Raw genomic sequence first — 13653 nt, forward strand, 5'->3', positions numbered from 1 at the left:
AAAATAATACCATCACCTTTATAAAATCACAATCAAGTCCCTAAAGTTTTAGGAACCTTTCGAATTCATCCACTAAAATTATCAAACTTGAAATTTAGTTCCCAACAACTTCCCTAACTTATAAATTCCAGCATATTATCCTTATAAATCAATACTAAGTCCCTTAAATTGTACATTTTCACATTAAAGTCCCAAACTTCTGAAAACTTGTATATTAGCCCTTTTTCTAATTGAAGCTTCCAAATTGATTCAAATCAACTTCTAAATCACATAGAACACTTCTAATATTCATTCTAGACCATAGGATTCCCCCCAACATTTTACCCTTAATTTGTTCCCTATGGTCGAATACATCATGTCACAATAGGTGGAATTTTTGTTCAATCTCAAGCATGAATTCAACCTCTCATGATCAAATTCATGCATTTCCAATCACTACAACCTCAAATTGAATCAAATTCCATCAATTCTCCATAAACCTAAAGTGACCAAACCTAATATAAGCATGTATAAATAATTTAAATCATCATACATACTTTAGAATTTAATCTCCAACCTGAAAAACATAAAAATTCTTCATTTCAAAATCACCAAACTCTTCATAATCCTAAGAATCAAATATTATCACACAAACATCTTCACCATACAATGTTTATGCCAAATGATAGAGAATTTCATGTAGAATAATTCTCTATTTCACAACCTAGTCCAAAAAACCATTCAAATAGCTTTAAAATTGAAACAAAGTTTTCTTACCTTGACCAAGAGGAGCTTCAACCAAGAAGAAGATAGGAGCTGAATATGTTGATTTTTTCTCTCAATTATTGTAGATTTAAAAGCTATTACACTTGGCTTAAAACTAATTTAATTTAATTTTTAATTCAACTTTTAAGAAATTCCATTTTAGCCATTAATGAATCCTAAAAATTACCATATGCCATTTTACCCAATAAAACATTCCTTAGTCAAAAATATCTCAACTTGGCTTTGACTTTTCACTTTGGTATGCAATTTTTGAAAATTGTATTTTAGTCACTAAAATTCCACTATTCAACCAAATCTGAAAAATTACGCTGATCTGAGCTAAATTTCTCTAATATAAAATATGTAAATAATATTTCCAACTATTTTATAATATGCTTCAAATTTTCGTTAAATTCTGACTCGTTCCGATTATTCGATTAGAATACCGAACTTTATCTCTTTATAGCTTTTAACACAAATTTCATACAAAAATCTGATTCCCACGGAAATCCTTATTTTAGGCCAAACGGTTCTTTTCCGAGCTAAAATATATTAACTTTTTAAAATTATATTTTTAGTCTCTAAACTTTTAAAAAGTTTATACTTTAACCCTCAAACTTTCAAAACTTATATTTTAGTCACTAGTCAAAATTTGGGGTATTACATACCACATTCACACCAGTAACACTAGCACGATTCAGTTCAGAAGTCATAGTTGAAACCCACGCAGAGAGGACAAGTTTACTTGTGGGCCGATCATCCCTCTTCTTTATGGCACCTTTGCACAACAAACCTTTAATAGCCGCTAGCCCTTTAGACATCCCCTTACCACCGTACTGCCACATGCTTGTCACGATTCAGGGACGAGTCGACCTGAGCCACCTTTCTGATAGATGCCACCATCGAATTATCAGTTTTATGGTTGGGGCCATAGTTTGCTTCCTGGTCTCTATCCTAGCGTTCATCTCTTTGTTACAGAGTTCACTTTGATCACTGGTTCAACAGACAGCTGCTCTTGAGGAGTGACAGTACTCCTCCTAAAATCAGGTGTCACATTTTTATCAACTTTCGGAGAACCAGTATGAAGATCCCTAACTTCATCAACTTCACTCAGAATTTCAAAACCTTGAAGCTGCCTTTTGCCTAACGCCTGTAGGTTTTGAAGAATTTGCTTCAGATTTCTTAACCCCTATTAATCTTCTTTTCCCTATTAGCAACTTGCATCCAAGGTCCATAAAGGTCGTCGGGTTTGCCAATCTCATGGACGTCCTGCCGAGCTTCCACTGGTGCCTTTTCCACTGATGTCTCAACCTCCTCCTTACAAAGCTCTTTGACATGACCATACTTGCCGCAACCAAAACAGATTGTTGGCATACCCTCATATTCCACGGTTTGCCTATGATCATCAATAAGAATACCATAAACCAAAGGTTTGTCTAGATTAATCACAACCGCAAGTCTCGTAAATCGACCACGCTTTCCATCCGGCGTGTTATAATCAATTCTCACGACCTCCCCAATAGTACCCGCAATAAGGCATAAAAGGCTCCCTGTATAATAACGGTAAGGTAACCCAGGTAGACGAACCCATATCATGATCCTCGAATGATGATCTAATGCCGTTGAGAAATCTCTGCTCCAATGTTGGACGGTAGGATAACTCTCATAAATTACCCAAGGGCCACCAGCCAAGACATGATGAAAGTCGTCTTCATTAGCAAAACGAACAAGGAAATATTCGTTGTCAAGATCAATAAGGATGAGATCACCTTTGGGACACCAGAGTATTGATTCTATTCAGAAGAGCTTTATACCTAATCGATTTGCCCAGTAATCCAATGATAATCGATTTAGCAAGTTTAGCACCAATGGTATCATGGACTTTGCTTGAAAAAACAAATTTCTGGGATCAGACCATCATCGTTCCAGAACACATCATTCGGCTGGACCACCACATCCAGATCATTCATAAGATTTGATGGAGAACTCTCATTGTTTTTCCCGCCACCATGTCACGGAAGGAAACCTTCTGCGGCGTCAATTTCCCATTGGAGCAGCCATCCCCTACATCAACGTTATGGATCAACATTGGGATTGCCTCCTTCCCTTTGCCAGCCTCCAAAAAAGTAGAATCCCTACGGGTCCCATAGCTGATTGAAGCCGAAAACCCAGAGGTACCTGATGCCAAATCCTCCATCAAAACATCATTAGCGTGACTCTCCGATAGAACAGGGCTGACCGGCGCAACAACCCTCAGATCATCCATCGCCATTGCTTCCTCTGGCGGCCGGTTACCATGGAAACTAGGGTTCCGCGAGATTGTAGGGAGAGCGTGATTTTCAGTGGGTTTTTCGATAGCCATCTTTTCTCCTTGATTATCAAGTATTAATGTCACACAGTCGGCAGCAATTATTAGTCTCAATTAACACTTTTCATTCAGCATGAACTAATTTTTTTCATATCTAGTAATTCTTTTTATCTGTTCACAGTTATTTAGATTTTAATTCATATCAAGATGAAAAAATGACTCATATCACATCATTACAATATCGTGATCTATAATTGCTTTTAGTGGTCACATCACGCAGATAAATAATTTCTATTTTTAAATTTTATTATACATAATTGATAATCTATTTTGAACAACCAATCCGAAAAACTAAATAATATCGAGAAATAATTGTTAAACCTCAAATAATTCTAAGCTATTATATTTTGTATTGTTTATGTTTCGACAAAATCAAGACCTTACTGACCTTAAAAATCAATATATAACTTTAAAATTAAATTTATCGAACTTTTTGAGTGGTTTTAATGGTTAAATAGAGTATTGTTATATCTTGAGATTTTGAGCTTGAACTCTTGTGTTTATTGGGTGTGAATTTTTTTTGAATTAATTACTGGTATTCGATATATTGACCGACTAATCCAGATCAGGTACTGCAGAGGCGAGAGTGACCCTCCCAACGCAGTTTTTTCCATTCGTAAACGCCAAGATTCGAACCCCTGACCTTGCTTAAGAGATCTAATGTCTTATCTCATTAGACCAACTGATTATTGGTTGAGTGTGTGTTTTCAATAGTTAAAAAAATATTATTGATAGTTTTTATTTGTAATCACCCTAAATTATAAAGAAAATAAGATTTCCTTTTCATTAATATTTATTTATAAAATATAAAAATGACCTTATTGACTTCGTTTTCCAAATTCATTTAATAGTCATTGATTGTAACATAAAATTTAAACAAAGAAATAGAAAGTAAGCAATAACGACAAGAACTGACAAAGATATCAATATTTGATAAGCATGTGGTTTATTATATTGACATAATTCCAACCTGTGCCACGTTTAGTTCAAACATCGATTTTAGAAATCAGAAAAAAAAAGGTGAGTCTAACGACCCACTGCCAAGCTCGAATTAGTCAACAAAGGTTCATCAGAAGTAGTGGCTGATTTTGCAGGTGCAAGATAAGTGGCAACAGGCATCTGTGTAGGAAGATTTGGCATCTCCATATCGAAATTGAGAGCTTGAGTCACTTGTCTGATCGATGGTCTCGAGTTACTATCAGGATGAGCACACCACAATCCAACAATCATCAAACAAACCACTTGTTTTTCGTCGACATCATTGCCCAATTTCTCATCAACAGCTGCAAGCAGCTTTCCTTGCCCGTAATGATCCCAAACCCAAGCTACCAATCCCATTTCAAAGTCTTCTATTCGATGAATGGATTTTCTTCCGGTTGCAATTTCTAGCAACACCACTCCGAAGCTATACACATCCGATTCTTTACTTGCTCGACCCGTGCTTACGTATTCCGGAGCCATGTAGCCTAACGTTCCAGCCAGGCCAGTTGTCCTGGGACCTAGCTCATGGTCAATGAGCCTTGCCAACCCGAAGTCACCGAGTTTAGCGTTGAAGCTAGAATCCAGCATTATGTTGTTGGATTTGATGTCACGGTGCACTACACACTGCTCCCACTCATCATGAAGATACAGAATTGCAGAGGCTAATCCAAGAGAGATCCTGAACCTAAGAGACCAAGAGAGTGGAGCTTTCTTGCCGAAGAGGAAGAAATCAAGGCTACCATTGGGCATGAACTCATAGACAAGCAAGAACTCGCTTTTATCATGGCACCAACCAATGAGTTGCACCAGATTTCTGTGCCTTAACTGGCTAATCACCTTAACTTCAGTTACGAATTCCTTTTTGCCTTGCTTGGACCCTCTTGAAATCCTTTTAACAGCAACCACCATATCTAAATCAGGTAGGTAGCCCCTATAAACCGCACCAAACCCTCCTTCTCCCAACTTTCTTCCTTCTGAGAAATTGTTGGTAGCCGTGACAAGGTCAGCATATGAGAACCGCCTTGGTCCGGCTCCTTTCTCGAGCGCATCATTGATTGACGTTAAGTTTTCTGCCTCTGGTTTTTCTCTTTTCACCGTCTTCCGTTGCCGTAAATTTATTAGTAGTATAAAGATCACAGCTATCAGAACACCTAAAGGAAGCACGGTTCCCAAAACTATTTTGACATTCCTTGATTTGTTTCGACCAGTTTCATCCTCTCTTTCCAAAGTTGAACTGAACTCCCACGATCGAAGAATATGTTGCTCTACACTCACGCCTGTAGCAGCCGAAAACCCCACCATGACCCACTCAGGTAAAGCTATCTTAAGATCGATCTCATAATTTAGGCTAGAAACATCTTGAGGATTATTGGTGGAGCGGTAGCTCCACGAGGCACTCAAATTCTTCGTTGTGGCATTGTAAGTAATCAGCACATCCGCAGTATCTCCACTGTGCATGCTCGCATTCCATCCGGTATAAACAGAAGACATGATTGAGTTGTCGTTGATCCCCACATGGTTATTGAGTCGAGCAGGATCCCAACCATTTTTGTAAGTGTCGAACTCAACCATGACCACTTGCCCCAAAGTAGAAACCCACTGTGAGGAGTTAAAAAGGCCCAGACGCCCAGCAGCCGAGTTGAGAACCAGAAGGAGCAAGGAAGAAGACAAAGCCATGACCATAAGACGAAGAGTTTTCGATGTCGATGCTGAAGGCAAAACGGGTTCTGAAGTCGGAAAGTTTCCCTGTTTTAGGCTCCCACATGGGCACCCTGTTGGCATACGTAGCCCATCCAACCCGGTACAAATTGTCCAAAGTGTTGAAATCAATGAATCCATTGGAAGGGCGTGCTTCACCCTGATAGACAATCCTCTCATCCTCGGGTTCAAAACGGGATATTGCAAAGTTTACAGAAAGGGCCGATGGGAAAGCGTAAAGTAGGCAGCACAAAATCAAGCGTAAAGAAAAGAAACTGCGGTAACCATCGGCCATGGCAAGGGAAAGATGAAGCCGAACATTGAAAGACCAAATAGCTTTTATATATATATATATTTTATATAAGCAACTAATTTTATTTAAAATAGAAAATATCTCAAATTACAATAAATATTTATAATCACAATCGTAAATTAAACACATAATTAGAAAAATTTACTATAATCATTGAAACAAAACTAGTAACTAAATATCACATAAGGACTATACAAGAAAATATTAAATTTAACCAAGAAACTTGAATAAAGATAGATACAAACAGATCTGATCGCATCGACAAACGAACCACAAAAGCAGATCAAGTTATTGAAAGACCACCGACAAACCGCAAATCAGACTCGAGCGAAGTGCAAAGCTATCCACGAATAAAAATTGGGTATCCAAATCCAATCCGATAGTCCAAAGCAGGGAAGATCAACAAGATATCAGATAAGAGACATATTGATCAGTCGTGACGATGTCAAATCAACTCTTACAAAAAGAAATGAAAAAATGGCCAAAGAATCGAAAAACATATCAAAAAACATAAGAAAGCGTGCCATAAAGACATATGAAAACGTACAACACAGACACTTTTACTAGAAATTAAAAAACAAAAAATATAAAAGGTACATTATAGAAAAGATAAAGATAATAAATAATAACAATTGTCGATAACTAACATTAAAGTTGACGCCGTCATCAATCAACAAAGACGAAGAAAAAAAAATGAACCGCACACTAATAATAGAAAAATAGATTTTTAGATATTGTTTGAAGTTAATCTTAATTTTTTATATAGTATTAATATATGTCAATATATAATAGATTTATGTTATTACTTTGGAGAAACTTCGTTTAAATTTCTGATTGTCTTCTCAGTCAATGAGCCACTAAAGTTTATAACCTTGGTGAACACGATTTTGGAATACATTTAAATAATATGAATCGTTTAATTCTGGGCTTACCATAAAACATTGAAGATTCAAAAAAAATCAGAATTGGCTTTCTACTTGGTTAAACATGTTCGGATTGTCAGCTCAGTCAATCACCTAATCTAACTGAGAAAAGTAACTGAGAAAAGGTTTGAAACAAAACTCACTACAAAAATTAAAATGGTCATTTAATCATGACACTAAATATTTTCATCACAAAAAATATATTATTTTGTAATAAAAATTAATTTTGTCACTTTTAAAATGAGTAATTATGACTTACTTTTGTTTTATCACTCTTTAAATAATAATTATGACAACTTTAAAGCTCATCACAAGTAATTTGTCACTAATAACATTTTATTATGACTAATGCAAGTTGTCATTATCAATGAATGGTCGAATTGGAATCAACTTATTTTTTGCGGGAAAAATCGTAATAGTGACAATATATTACATAGTCATTATTATTATTCATAATTGTGATGAAAATATTGTCGCTAGTCTTAGTTAGTGATTTCTAATGAATTGTTTTTGTCATTAGTCTTAGTTGATAATTTGTGACGATAATTGTTTTGTCACTAGTCTTTGTGGTATATCATTATTATATATTATATTCTTTATTTAAAACTTTTTACCAAATAATTATATATAATATTTTAAATATTATTATTTGGCACACCAGTTGTGTTGAAAGACTTATGACTATCCATTGAGGTAATCGCAAATATTAAGGGTGAGAGTGTTAATTATTCTTTTTGATTAATTTAGGGTACTAATAAGTGATAGTATTTGTTCTAAAGACTCAACTATTTGATAATAAACGCTCAAATACCCTACAATCTCTGGTGTTCAAATTTGAGACCTCTAAAAACAACATTTATTCCTTTAACCACAGAGATAACTTATTCGTGTGGTGTTAATTGTTAAATAATTAAGATTTTTTGAACAAATACTACATTGTAATCACCTCAGATTTATTAAAATAAACTCAAAAAAGTGAATTAAAAATCGTTATATGTTTTATTTATTTATTTATCATTTTTTTCAAATAATAATTAAAGATGTTTGACAATTTTTTAAACCCCGCTTATGGAATTAAATGAATTACACAATTAATGTACTAAATATTTATCTATATTTTCATCCGTGAAATATAGCATTTTATTTAAATAAAAATAAAATAATTTTAATATTAATATTAATATTTCATAAATCATATAAATTATTCATGATTCTAGTGTTAGGCGAAAAAGCCATCAAAATAAAGGGGGTTTAAATGAAAGTATGAAATAGAAGTAAAAAAAAATAACTTAGAAAAGTAAATAAACTTTGACGAAAGTAAAATATTAGAAACAATCAATTTCATAAAAGCAACAACAGGCTTCGCTTTGCCCCAATTTTCGTCGATCATTGAATAAGATTTTTGTTTCGGATTCATTTCAATTACAGTCTACAAGGATAAATCCCTGTAACTTGTTTTAATCTCTGATAAACCAACAATCTAAACTCTTTCTTTAAATTTTAGTCATTTTGTGAACTAATCATGACTATCGTCGTTAGCGCCAACTCAATTTAAAGATTTGTAAAAATTTGACTCGGACTATGTTATCTCAATGAAAATCGAATCCGATCTTAATTTACTTAGCAGACTGCCACTAAGTATGTTGACAAGAAGTCGAATGTGCTACAAGCCGATTCTTTCTCCAACTTTAAATCGAAACAACTATCAAGCCAATGAGCTCTTTTTGATTTGAAAGCGTTTGAAATTTCTAAAGGAAATGTCGATTGTCAATTCAATTTTGCAGAAAATTGAGAATATAACCCGAATGATATTAAATGTTTTTCAATTCTCACGATCAAAATTTAGTCATTGCTTCAACATTAGCTAAGTATGATAGAAAACATACTTATAATTTTCAAAGAAAGTAAATAAAAACAGAAAGAAAATAATTTTTTTTATAAAATGAAGAAAACAAAGAAAAAAGTAATTCGAGAAATAAGAGATATGTTTTTAGGCTTACCCGTTGAGTATTTATAGTCTCCTAAAATCTTAAAAATAACATAGAAAATAATAAAAAGAAAAATCTTAAAAATTGTTTAAACTAAATCCTAAAAACAAAAGATAATTCCTAATTTAAATTTTGAGATGAAGATGATATACCCGATCTTCTAGAAACACTGACCATATCAGTCACGTCGTACCCCCTAATATAGTCTTGATTCCAAAAAAAAATAAAAACTATAGAACCTTGCTTTTTAGTGTAACTTTTAGAATTTGAAATAAACAAACAAAATTGCCCAAATCAACAAAATAAATCAATCAACAAGGAGTAAGTAAAGATAAAATAAAAACTAATTAAACCATTCATTAATTCATTTTGTTAAATATTGTAATATTATATGTTTTCTTGGTGACATCATTAAATTGAAAAATAAGTTAAAAACTAGTGTTATTTAAGAAAAAATGAAAAATACTAGAGCTGTAAGTATGGATTTCTGGCTTCCTGGTAACTTCCTGAAGGTATCCCCTTTTTTTTTCTTCCGATGACTTTCTAGACTCCTTACATAACCGATCCATTAATCTCAAAGCAAACAGGTCCCCTTCCAGAAATCAAGCTCAGATTTTTGGCGTTGGACTAGTCAATGTTGGCGTCCATTATGTCCTTCCACGTTACTGTTCTAATTCCACCGTACTGTTCTAATTCCAATTACTGTTCTAATTCGACATTACACTCCAGAGAACAGATAACGAGTTTGACTTAAGCCTTTGCGCTCATTTTCAAATCTGTTATGGCCATCCATTTCTTCAAATAGAATCAAAATTTTCCAATGAAATGTCAGAAATTGAAGCTTATACTTTTGCAGGTATTTTTCCTTGAAATTATAAGCACCAGTGAGATATCCATCTGTCTCAGCCATGGCCAACCCTTTCTATTACTTGTTGAGTTCCCTCTTCCTTTTTGCTTGTGTTAATTCGATCCACTTTAATATACCCCATTTTGACCCTGAGGCAACCAGCATTGTCTACCAAGGGGACGCCAAACCTTATTATGGCTACGTTGAATTTAGCAACGTACGTTATGTGTCTCAGGTCGGTCGAGTTTCGTATGCCGGAAATGTGCCGATATGGGACTCTCGTACTAACCAGGTTGCCGATTTTACCACTCGTTTCTCCTTCATCATTGACAGTCTAGGCAAAGCTCGATACGCAGCTGGTCTTGCTTTCTTTCTTGCTCCTGTTGGATTTGAAATCCCACCCAATTCTGCTGGTGGATATCTCGGCATATTTAACACCACCACCAGTGATTCATCACGGAACCAGATTGTTCTGGTGGAGTTCGACACCGACTCCAACTGTCCGTGGGATCCTTCGGGTCAGCATGTCGGGATCAACACGAACTCGGTTTCTTCGGCTAAGTACTCCCCTTGGAATTTCAGTTTGCACGATGGAAAAACAGCCAATGCGTGGATTTCTTATAATGCTACAACTATGAACTTGAGCCTCACGTTGTCTTACGAAAGTTCTCAAGAGAATGTCATGTCACTCTTTCCCATCGCGTTGATCTCAGGGAAATCTTACCAGAGATGGTCATGGTTGGATTTTCAGCCGCTACCAATCATTTACCGGAGCGGAATCAACTTCTATCGTGGGAATTCAGCTCGAGTTTAGAAATAAACACGACCGAGGGACAGAACCGAAGAAGGACAAAGATGATAGTAGCTCTAGTAGTTCTCCTGAGCATTTTAATGATTGTGATCGGCATATCGTTCGTGTTTATTCGGAGGTGGAAGAAGTTGAAAGAAGAAAGAGAAGAGAGAACGAACTTAATTTCGATCAATGACGACCTCGAAAGAGGAGCCGGGCCGAGAAGGTTTTCTTACACAGATCTCGTTGTGGCTACCAACAATTTCTCAAGCCAGAGGAAGTTGGGGGAAGGAGGATTCGGAGCTGTCTACAAAGGGTAATTCAATGATACTGATACCACAGATGCAGTGAAGAAAATTTTAAGGGGATCAAGACAGGGGAGAAAGGAATACATTACAGAAATCAAGATCATTAGCCGATTGAGACATCGAAATCTGGTGCAACTACAGGGATGGTGCCATGATGGAGGTGAGTTTCTTCTCATCTATGATTTCATGTCAAATGGTAGCCTCGACAACCACCTCTTTAGCCCAAAGAAAGCTCCTATAAATTGGCCTGGTAGGTACAAAATAGCTCGAGGCTTGGCATCCGCATTGCTATATCTTCATGAAGAGTGGGAGCAATGTGTGGTTCACCGCGACATCAAATCGAGCAATGTAATGCTAGATTCCAGTTTTAATGTTAAGCTCGGTGACTTCGGATTAGCTCGGTTAATGGACCATGAGCTGGGTCCTTTGACCACAGGATTGGCTGGAACATTAGGTTACATGGCCCCGGAATATGTAAGAACCGGTAGGGCAAGTAAGGCGTCCGATGTGTACAGCTTCGGGATAGTTGCCTTGGAGATTGCTACAGGTAGAAAAACAGTGGATGGCGTGGAAGAAAATTTCCCGCTAGGATTGGTCGAATGGGTTTGGCATCTTTATGGAACTCAGAACCTTGCTGCAGCTGTTGACGAAAGGTTGGTTGCAGAGTTCGATGAACAACAGATAGAGTGTGTGATGATTGTTGGACTGTGGTGTGCGCACCCTGATAGCAGTCTAAGACCCTCGATCAGGCAAGCGATTCAGGTTCTTGATTTCGATGTGGCACTGCCAATTCTCCCATCGGAAATGCCTGTTCCTACATATCAGTATCATCAATCTATTTCACCAAACACTGGCAGCAACATTCAACCTTCCATTACCAATTCAAGCCTTCAATATGGTCGCTGAATCGCTTCACATCCAAGTTTGAAGACAATTTGTTTGGGGCATTGGTGTCGTTTTGTTATCAAAATAATTTCGACTTCTTAATTAAATTGAAATGAAAAGGTAGTGTAGAGAAGCAGGATCGATCCACAGGTACTATGGTTTTGTGATTTAGTAAAATTGTTTTTTGATTTTAGTAAAAGATAGAATTTCAGGTAAAGTTGAAAATGTATAATAAAATAAATAATTATAAAAAAGGAAAAATAATAAAATAATAAATAGTAATAAATATAAATATAAAATGGGATTTTTAAAAATTATTTTTAAAATAAAAGAAATAAAAGAAAATAATTAAATAAGCAAATTAAAGAGATTGAGATAAAGAGAAACTTATTGTGAAATCAACCTCAGACTTCAGCTTTGTCTCAAATTTATCAGATCATCGAAACAGATTTTTACTTCAAGATTCACGTCGTCTTACAAGGACAATTATTTGCTACCAACTCGGATTATGTCGTTTCAACAATAACTGATTATGATCTCAGTTTCCTCTTAGCAAACAATTTTGCTAAGTGTGTTCTCGGGGAGTCGAATATGCTTCAATAAGCAAATCCTTCTTCAAATGTTAACCATAAAAATATCCGGAGCAATGTCGAAATTGTTTTGATTTGAAAAGTAAGCTCGGAAAACAGAGAGAAAAAATCCGAAGCGATTTATGTACCTTACAATTCTCTCGTTTGGAATTAAGCCTTCGCTTTAGTCTTCAGCTTGAAAGAAAATTAGTTAATAATGGCCAATGTTATACTTAGCATAATTGAAAAGTATACGAAAAATATAGAGAAAGCTAGAGAGAAAAAGAAGATTTTATTCTCATATGAGAGATATATGTTTCTAGGCTTTTCTTGAGAGGGTATTTATAGTCTTCAAATTCCTAAAAACAAGTTAAAACATCTTAAATCCTAATTAAAATACTTAAAACTATTTAAACTAAAATACCTAAAAAATAATATTTAAAATAATATTATAGATCCTAATTAAAATACGAAATCTATTTAAACTAAAATACCTAAAACAAAGATAAAATATAAAAATAATATCCTAAAACTTAATTAAAATACTAAAACCTATTTAAACTAAAATACAAAGATAAAATATAATGTTTAAAATGTTATCTTAAACTTGAGTTTAATTCAAATCCGAATTCCAGCCAGCTTTGATTCTTAAAATAAAAAAAAAAACTACAGAATTCTATCATTTTTGTGTAATTTCTAGAATATGACGTCTTGCACATAAAATGAATCAAAACGAACAATTAAGCCACAAAAACCAATGATTAAGGAGTAATATAAAAGCAAAATATTAACTAAATTAAGCACTTATCAAATTCTCCCCCACTTATTCAATGCTTGTCCTCAAGAATTCGTCAATTAATACATCCAAATCACAAGTTGTCATCTTCAATTTCAATTTATTCCTCAAATTTCCAATCGAACTAAGTCCATGATATTTTCCAAATTCAAGTAACAATCAAGCAAAAGTACAACAAAGAAAATTTAAAGTAAGCAAGATATCTCAATTAATTACCAACTTCAATGAAACATGACTCAATACCTCACAAAGATTCACATATATTCGCTTGAAGTGTTTGGGGTAAATGAAATCGCTCAAACCGAAACTAACCAAAATATTACCATAGGCTTGGAATCCAATCAAGTCTCCACTACGAAAAATAAACATAATGAAATAATCAAAGGGTCTTTAAACAAGGTGTAACGAGGCTTAGGTTAGGGTAGGAAAATACCGAAAAGAAA

The 13653-nt window shown here is 34.8% G+C and overlaps 2 pseudogenes; one reads left to right on the forward strand and one right to left on the reverse strand.

The window, feature by feature from the left end:
- Positions 1-4066: 4066 nt before the first annotated feature.
- On the reverse strand, positions 4067-6092 carry LOC120202141 (annotated as a pseudogene).
- Positions 6093-9923: 3831 nt separating this feature from the next.
- On the forward strand, positions 9924-11866 carry LOC120202146 (annotated as a pseudogene).
- Positions 11867-13653: the final 1787 nt, after the last annotated feature.

This window comes from Hibiscus syriacus, unplaced genomic scaffold, assembly GCF_006381635.1.
Source record: "Hibiscus syriacus cultivar Baekdansim isolate YM2019G1 unplaced genomic scaffold, ASM638163v2 tig00008262_pilon, whole genome shotgun sequence".
In the NCBI taxonomy this organism is placed as follows: domain Eukaryota; kingdom Viridiplantae; phylum Streptophyta; class Magnoliopsida; order Malvales; family Malvaceae; genus Hibiscus; species Hibiscus syriacus.